This window comes from Lygodium microphyllum, chromosome 28 (assembly GCF_053477565.2).
Source record: "Lygodium microphyllum isolate KBCC chromosome 28, Lygodium_microphyllum_v1.1.10, whole genome shotgun sequence".
NCBI classification, from domain to species: domain Eukaryota; kingdom Viridiplantae; phylum Streptophyta; class Polypodiopsida; order Schizaeales; family Lygodiaceae; genus Lygodium; species Lygodium microphyllum.
The window spans coordinates 112213797-112222489 of record NC_141162.1 but is presented as its reverse complement, the minus strand read 5'-3'; the positions used below and the strand labels follow the sequence as shown (position 1 = coordinate 112222489).

At 41.9% G+C, this 8693-nt stretch overlaps 1 pseudogene; it reads left to right on the top strand.

The window, feature by feature from the left end:
* Positions 1-7673: 7673 nt before the first annotated feature.
* LOC148011880 (putative MYST-like histone acetyltransferase 1 pseudogene) lies at positions 7674-8036 on the top strand (annotated as a pseudogene).
* Positions 8037-8693: the final 657 nt, after the last annotated feature.

Genomic DNA, 8693 nt, shown 5'->3' with positions numbered 1-8693 from the left:
AAATAAAGTGATTTAAACATTAAACAAGCAAAAGGGAGAGGGAGACAGAGAATGCACTCTCCCTCCTTCTCCCTCTCTTTCTCTTTCTCTCCCTCTCTCATTTCCTCCCCCTCCCTCTCCCTCTCCCTCTCCCTCTCCCTCTCCCTCTCCCTCTCCCTCTCTTTCTCTCTTACTCTCTCGTTTCCTCTCCTAAACAAGCAAAAAAAAAGTGATTTAAACATTAAACAAGCAAAAGGGAGAGGGAGAGAGAGAATGCACTCTCCCTCTCTTTCTCTTTCTCTTTCTCTCCCTCTTCCTCTCTTTCTCTTTCTCTCCCTCTCTCATTTCCTTCCCCTCCCTCTCCCTCTCCCTCTCTTGGCTCCATGCAGATTGCCCCACCCCAAACAATTCCATCTTCTGAGCATAGGTATATACATATGCAGATACATTCCTACCATTGAATAACTTCACCTCATGCTCAACTGCTTGCAAAGCATTTCTGTTTGAGCTGAAGCTTGCATCACCTATTGTTATTGTTGTACCTGCATAAGCATATTCATATTTTGCACCAACTATTACAAAACATCAATGGATATTGTATTCGAAGATTCTCTCATCTTGTCTTTCCTTCTTCTGACAACCTGTCATGCGGGTTCACCAATGTCGGAGGGGTTTTTGTCGAAAGGTCGAATCCACTGAGGATCAGAAGTAGAAGGAAGTAGATATAGGAGATGGAAGAGAAGATAGAGAATATCCAAGTGATAAACACAAAGACAAAGCACAATGAATTGAATCAATATGTATTAAAAGAACCTCAAATCTTTGCACTACTCAGAAGCAATCTCCAGGCATTAGATCTCCTGGAGCTTCTTCGTAGAACAGAATGTGCATCAAAATTAAAGCTCCTTCTCTACTGCTCGGAACCCAAATCTGATGGCTACGTTGGCTCCAAAAGGGGGTAAAACTACAGGACACCTGTTCACAGATCTCCCATATCACTCCTTCTTCTTCTTTCAGTTCAATCTATAGTTTTCAGCCTGTTTACAGCGATCGCGATGCACGCGATTTCGTCAATCTGTCCCTCTTGTGAAAATCCCATAATTGGTTGAAAAAGCAACTAGTTTTTTGCATGCCATTCTAATCTAGAATCTTTTCTATCTTTTTTAGATTTTTACAATAAATAATATAAAAAATAGACTAAAATTATCAAAAAATCTAGTATTTTTGAATACTCCCTGCAACTCACACTAGTACTAATGGCTTAGATCACATTGACTCTCTAGGTCAATAAAGAAGTCGGATGATGATGCATTCTATACTTTTTCACACTGTGCCCTCATAACATCACGACAACGGTAAGATGCACAATCTTGCTTTTCATGCTGAAAACTATCACATCAAATACATACTCTCTTGTATCCTTCTCTATACGTCCTTTGGGCTATTGCCCGACCCTTCTCTTCTACCTTGACATCCAACTTTTCAACCTTTGCATAGATTTTTGTTCAAATCATGCATGCCTTTGATTAATTCATCCAGAGCATCACCTTTAAGAGCCGGACCAACCGGTATAGCCGGTTGTTCTGTCATAGCTACAGGCACCTTGGTTGCAATTTCAGTCCCCCTTCTAAGCACTAGCAAATGTGGTGCCTATTCCCCATCTTAATTTCATCTGCTCTCTCTTTACCAACATATGCACTGCCTCAATTACATTGGCCCAATTTGACTTGAGTCCCAATTTAGAAGAGGCATCTTCTAAATGATCGATTAGCTTCTCTTGCAAAATAGGATCTTCAACCTTTAATCAATTTTCTAATTCTCCAAGGATTGCTGCTCATTTGCATCCAACTGCGCATGCCGACTTTCAAATTCACGGAGCAAAGCTGTAGCAGCCAACCCTTTATTGGGCTTTTCAATCCAATCTATAAATGCCTTTTTAGTTAGCAATAATGCATCTTCCAAGAAAAACTCTTCCCTCAAAGCTTTCTTAAAAGCAACCCAATCAGCATCTCTTCTATGTAACTCATCAATTCGATCATGCAATGCATGCATGGTCAAATAGGAGAAATATAGAGTCCATGCATACTACAATACTCCATGAAACAACATCTTTTCTTCATACAACTAGATGAAGGCCAAAACATTTTGATCTTTAAACTACTTCAATTCTTGTCCCACTACTTGCAATGCATTCATGGCTAAGGATTCAATTCTTTCTGCTTCCTGCCGAGTTTGCATCTGTTGTTGTAACAACAATTGTTGCTGTTGTCGTTGATGCAACAAAGCAATCATCTATGGTAAAGCATCACCACCACTTGATCCAGCAGAATCCCCCGTCTTTACACACCTCTGTTTGCTGACTTTCATGTTGGGATCACCACTATCAGAGCATTTGGGGTTGAAAATCTACCATGGGGGTAAGAGACAACAAGGTGAAGGGAGATTCAAGGAGAGGAGTAGATGGAAGAGAAGGGTTTCAAAGAGATAGAAGATGTAGAAGAATACTCATAGAAAGAAATAGAAGATATAGAGGAATACTCATAGAGATGAAGCCCGTCAGCTTATTTCTGCACTATGAGGAGATGAAACTCTTGTAGAAAAAAATGTGCATAAAATAATACCTTCCTCTATGCTGCTCAGATCACCAATCTCATACTTCCATTGGCTCCAAAAGGGGGGTAAAATACTAGCACACCTAGCCAGAGTTCTGCCTAATCACTCCTTCATCTCCCACTTCAGAGTGTTGTTCACTGCCTGAAAATAGCGATCGTGCGTCACATGATTTTGCCAATCTCTCTCTTTACATAAAATCCTCACAAATGGCTGAAAGCTTATATGTTTTCTTTTACATGTCATCCTATTCTAGAAATTATCTATAATTCTTGGATTTTTTACAAGAGATAATATCTTAAATATAAAAAATTGACTAAAACTTGTCTAAAAATCTAATATTATTGAACCATGGACACTAACACTATTGTCTAAAATGGCATTGGCTCTCTAGATCAATAAGAAAGTTGCACTCTAGAGTTTTTCACATGGTGTGTGCATAGCGGTACGACAACATGAGGTCGCACTAGCCTTATCAGCATCTCTTGTAGCTTGGCCAACTCTAACTTCAAGTAAGCTAGTTCTTGGTTTTGGTCAATGCTTTTTCCCTTATCTTGCATGCCCATGGCTTGACCGATCAGTAACAATTATGGTTCTCTCAATGTTCCTAGAGATGATTTCTCTTGTAGTGTGACTCTTGAGCTTCTATTGAGCCTAATACACCAAAAAATTGAGACTTTGGACTGACTTCTATTATTTCAAAAGTTGCAACTCACTTCGGTGACAATCTCTCACCTTGTCACTCAATACTCCATTCTAACTAACCAAACATCCTCCTCTTCAATCCAAGAAAGCAACAACACAAGACTGACCTAACTTATCTTCTTGTGTTTGATGACTCAAAGGCTTGATGATGGTTCCATGACCATGATCAACATGATCCAATGCTATCATTCCTTCGCATCCACAACCAAGCACACCAACAAGTCGAAGAGCTAGTAGAGAAGACAATAAAAGCAAGACGATGATAAAGCGCTTCACCTTCCTTCACTCCCTGACTCAACACTTCTCTCTTTCTCTCCCTCTCAGTCACTCTCAACACAATGGAAGCAAGATGATAGACTAGAAAGATTGAGTATAAAGCTTGAATAGTCACACTGATAGAGCTTCCATAGCATGGATGTGCCAAAAGAGTGAATACAACTAAGACCTTACACTATATAGACTAAGAATTAGGGTTAGGGTTAGGGATTGCTCCCCTTTTTTGTTTTGCATTTAGGGTTTGCACCCCTCTTGGGCATCCTACCCACTTTGTGGGCTCTAGGCTATTGAATCTTCATAACGTGCTTGTATCTTATCCTAGTTAGACCAAGCCTAAGATATAATTCTAATCACAAAACCATGTGTGCAACCCACGTAACACTTGCAGGTACAATAAATACAACTGTGATGTCGTGCTTGTAACGTGTCCACTAGTATCATCCAGGACACGTCTTAACAGTCCATCAGAAAGGATGCCTAGAAAGCTCCACCCAGCACTCCCATGGAATGTAACGGGATTTGCGATCTAGGGCTTTCCGCATCTGCCACGTAGCAGAAGTATTCCGGACGTTCCCACTTAGGATCAACTTGAATTAGGGTTTTCCTAATTGGTCATTTCCTAACAACAACTAGCGTCAGACCCAAGCGAACTACTTTACGCAGAAACGCCAGGTCCGAAGCGGATTCACGCTGCACTTGGTTCAAAGAGAATGGGAAACGAGAGGGATGCAAAGCTCAACCTCTCTGCCATAAGGCATAGTCCCATTCCGTTCCCCTAAAACAATGTAAATCGGGATAAGACATAACTCTAGGTCAACGCTTTTGTTGTTCGTGTCCTTTGACGATCATCCCGCTGTTCTTCATGATTTAAGAAAAGTTCCTGGCCAACCGGGACCACCCAACCATAGGACGGACCCATGGCCCATCCTCCGCACTTTCCTTAGGTTGTTTTAGTTATGTAATTATCTAACACAATAGTTGGACATGTAACAACCAGCTTCTTTAATTAACCCGTTAAGCACTGGTTCTTTCATGTAATCTTATCACTTGACATAGAAAACATTATCAAACAAGTTCTTTATTAATAGGTCATCATATTTAAATTTGAAATACAAGAGTTCCGCCCGTAGGCTTATCCACAATCTGCCCAAAGGCTATCCAACAATCCACAGGGATCACTATTCCAAGTTTCAGCCCGACAACTAGTATATGGACCTCGAGATCCAATCTTGAGTCATGTTAGCCTCTTGTGTAGGACCTGGAAGGCGAGGGATTTACGGCCAGAGCCCCCCTGGCACCCAAGCGTCCTCCTGCTCCAAGTAGTGCTCAACTAAGAGACCTCTCGCGGTGGGTTTGGTCCACATTCCCGGCGCAGTCAACAACCCCCTTGATTAGGGTCAGGGAGGCAGTCGGGGGTAACTGAAGCTGCCTCTCCCTTTAGGCCTTCAACCTGAAGTATAAGTATTTATTTATTTTGTAATTCATTGGTCAACAAGTCAAAACAGTGCTCTAAAATCTCTAGCAAGCACAAAAATTTCCATTGATCGATTTTATTGTTAGCAAACTGCTAAGGAATGATTCCTTCCTTTCGAATGTATCGAGCACTCGATTCGGGGTGTCTTGCAACTTGGCAAGATCTCGTATATTCTGGGTGAGGGCGTACCATATTAACCCAACTTGGTCAAACCCTAAAGTTCATTGGATACTTCAGTTTCTGGTTTTTAATCTCCAATTAATCTTCCTCACTCAGAAGGATATCAAAGTATACATCCTCTTGCAAGATAACTTGCGTAAGGATCCGCCATCCTTGTTGCGAGAATTTGGCCTTTCTTCTTGTGATTCAATCACAAGACCATATGACTCCGTGCTTGCTGCGCAAGTCCCGCATCGTACTACGCGATAATGGAGTCACGAAACAATCCGTTTCAGTTTCTTTAAGCTGAAGTTGTTAGACCTAGGGTTTCCTAGATTCATTCTTGTAAGAACCTCAGGGACAAACCCTAGTTCCTTTTTCGATTACAATTTACTGAACCTACATTCAGGGAATGTGGACAAGTATTTAAGGTATAGATGTTTCCTTGGAATTTTAACTCATTCCCAACAAATATTTCGTAGCATATGTATTTTTAAGTTTAATTTGGTTAACTCTAAAAGGTAATTTCGAGATTACTTCCGTATGATTTGTTATCTATGTGTCAATTGACTTTTCGATCCTATACTTTATCGATTTGAGGTTAGGTTAAATCCAACTAATCTTCCCTTTTCTTTGCGAACAAACTCATGCTAAATAAGCAACCTTTTCCTTGCTAAGTTATGCAGTGAACAATGATAATTTCATAGAGCTTATGCATCGTAAGAGTCCTTTCATGATTTGCATTTTCCATGCATAAAGCTATTTGAAAAAAAATTACGCTTATGCTTTATCTATTTTGCATGTTCCATTAAACTAAATTCCTTCGTCCTGAACAACTAGGACAAAATATATCCTATCCCTAACAATTCATCTTGCATGATTGAATTACAACGATATAAAATTAAGAAGAAAAAACCTGGGTTTGGGGTGAGATATCCACATGGATACCGGGAGATGACCCTCCTGCAGCTACTCCTTGGACTTTCTTAGGAGGCATCACAATTGTAGTCCTTCAAACGTGGAAGCAGCTTTACACTTTTTTCGGAATTCCACCGTCGCTCCCTTGCACGTCAATACTCTTCTTCTCTTTTTCGAGTAGGGGAAAAAACCAAGTCCCAAGGGTATTTTGGAAAGGCAAGGATTAGTTAAGGGTTTAACCACGAGGAGGGGGTAATAAGACCTTTAAGGTCCTAGTTCTTTTGGGAGGGAAAGGCTTACAAAACCCAAGGAAAAGGCCCTATAGGGGTTTATACACCGGGGGGGGGGAGTAACTAGACCAAAAGAAAGGGGTTTAAAGGCTAAATACGGGGGGTTCCAACACCCATGGGATGAGGGGGCTTAAAACCGGGGGGGGGGGGGGGGGGGGGGGGGGTTTGTGTGTGTGTGGTTCCAAAGGCATAAGAAGGGGGCCTTGGGAGATTTTTGGACACGGGAGTGAAAGGTATAGGAAGGGGGATCTTGGAGGGATTTTAGGACACGGGGGGGGGTGTGGACACGGGGGGTGAAAAGGCCTTAGGGGTTTTAAAACCCAGGGGGGAAAGATGAAGGGCAACACAAGGGGGTGAAAGGCCCTTAAGAAGATAAAACCGGGGGGGAAATAAATGGGGCTTAAGGGTCTTAAAAACCCGGGGGGGGATAAAAGGGGACACGAGGGGGGGGTGAAAGGGGGCTTAATTAGCCCCCTTAAGAAGCTTCTTTTAAGAAGCTTCTATGCTTCAACGTGGCAAGCGGCGTTTCAAAGCCGCGTTGGCAATGGACAGGCGGCGCTGCGAACCGAGGTCGATGGCTGTAGGCGGCGACGCTCTCAGCGATATTCCTCCTCGTACACCTCTTCCTCCTCACTTCAGCTCCTCCGTACGGTGAGTCTGGGCAGCGTCATCTTCTCACTTCCCCTTCTCCTTCCCTTGGTTGGGGGGTTTTTATAGGGAGAGGGAAGGAAATCCTCCCTCCCCTCATGTCGCCCTACATGACCATGAGGCCGAGCAAGCTCCAGCGAGGAGCTTGCTGGCCTACTAGTTCCTTCTCCATCCTCCAACATGACCGTCGCCGACGGTGAATTAAGATAAAAAAAATTTACCATAAATTTTTCAACGTTTGACATATTATAGTATTGCTGCGTATCCGAGGTGTGGAATCCACCAAAAAGTTTGTGTGTGACATACATGTTTTGTGTATAGCTAGTCGTTGTGTTTGCATTTTGTTCTGTGTGTGGCTTGCGTGTTTGTGTGTATATGAACCCTAGCTTTCCCATAAGTGTGTTTCCATTTATCGTCTCAAATCCGTGTGTGTGCTGGGACTTCGTTCCATTGTAAATAATATTATATGTGTGCATTTATCTCTGTGTGTGTTGAATGAATGCTTGTGTGTGTGTGTGTCAAAAATTAAGAAAAAAGCCGATACCAAGGTAGTTTGCTGAAGCTGTCAAAGCGGTACAAGAAATCTCAGATCTAAGATAAGAAGAAATACAAGAATGCCTTACAAGTGGACGACTAGGAGACTTGATGAATCGGTGAAGCAGGATCAGTTGGAACTTGATTCTACCGAACATGAGGGAGATGAAAAAGTTGATGATAAGGCTAGGAGCTTAAAGATGACTCGCCATAAAAAATGCAAAATTGATGAGACACATGTAGAGAAGGGACATGAAGATTTAGATGCTGCAAGTCTACATGAACATGAAGAATTCACAAAGGTGAAAAACATTGGCAAGATAGAGCTTGGGAATTATGAGATTGACACATGGTACTTCTCACCATTTCCATCAGAGTATAATGATTGTGATAAGCTATATTTCTGTGAGTTCTGCCTCAATTTTATGAAGCGCAAGGAGTAGCTCACAAGGCACATTTAAAAAAAAATGTGACTTGAAGCATCCTCTTGGGACTGAAATATACCGATCTAGAACTTTGTCCATGTTTGAAGTGGACCCTTCGAAGTTAATATGGACTCCATACAAAGAATGAGGATTAAAGTTTCTTTCAAGGAATAAATCTATCGGGAAGTAATCGCAGCTATGCTGCTATTTACAAGGTGCCACTGACGTACAGACGAAGTATGACTTCCTCCAAGCTCTATTTAGTCGACGGTCTCCACCAGCCCAAGGGCCACAACCATATCTTGGAGCTTCCCTATTAAGCCTTTTGTTAAAGCTTAAGTAGGATATAGCAAGATTTTTATCTGAAAAAGTGGGGCTGATCCCTATTTTCCCTCGGTGATTAGTCCTGGATTTATCCTCAGTTCTGTCGATCCGGAAAGGGGAAAAAACACTCTGATATGTGCGAAAAGCGTGACTGCCCTTCCTGGGGAGAAGAATAATAATCATCCTGGGGAGAATAAGGATAGCCATCCTTGGGAGAATAACACTAGTATGTTTGGAGGTTATAACTCTTCTATGAATTACAACCGTACTGAGCTTGGGAAATAGGATGTTCTCCCCATACGGTGCTAATAGATATGGTCTAGAAAGATTTTTAATTGGAAACCCCTCATC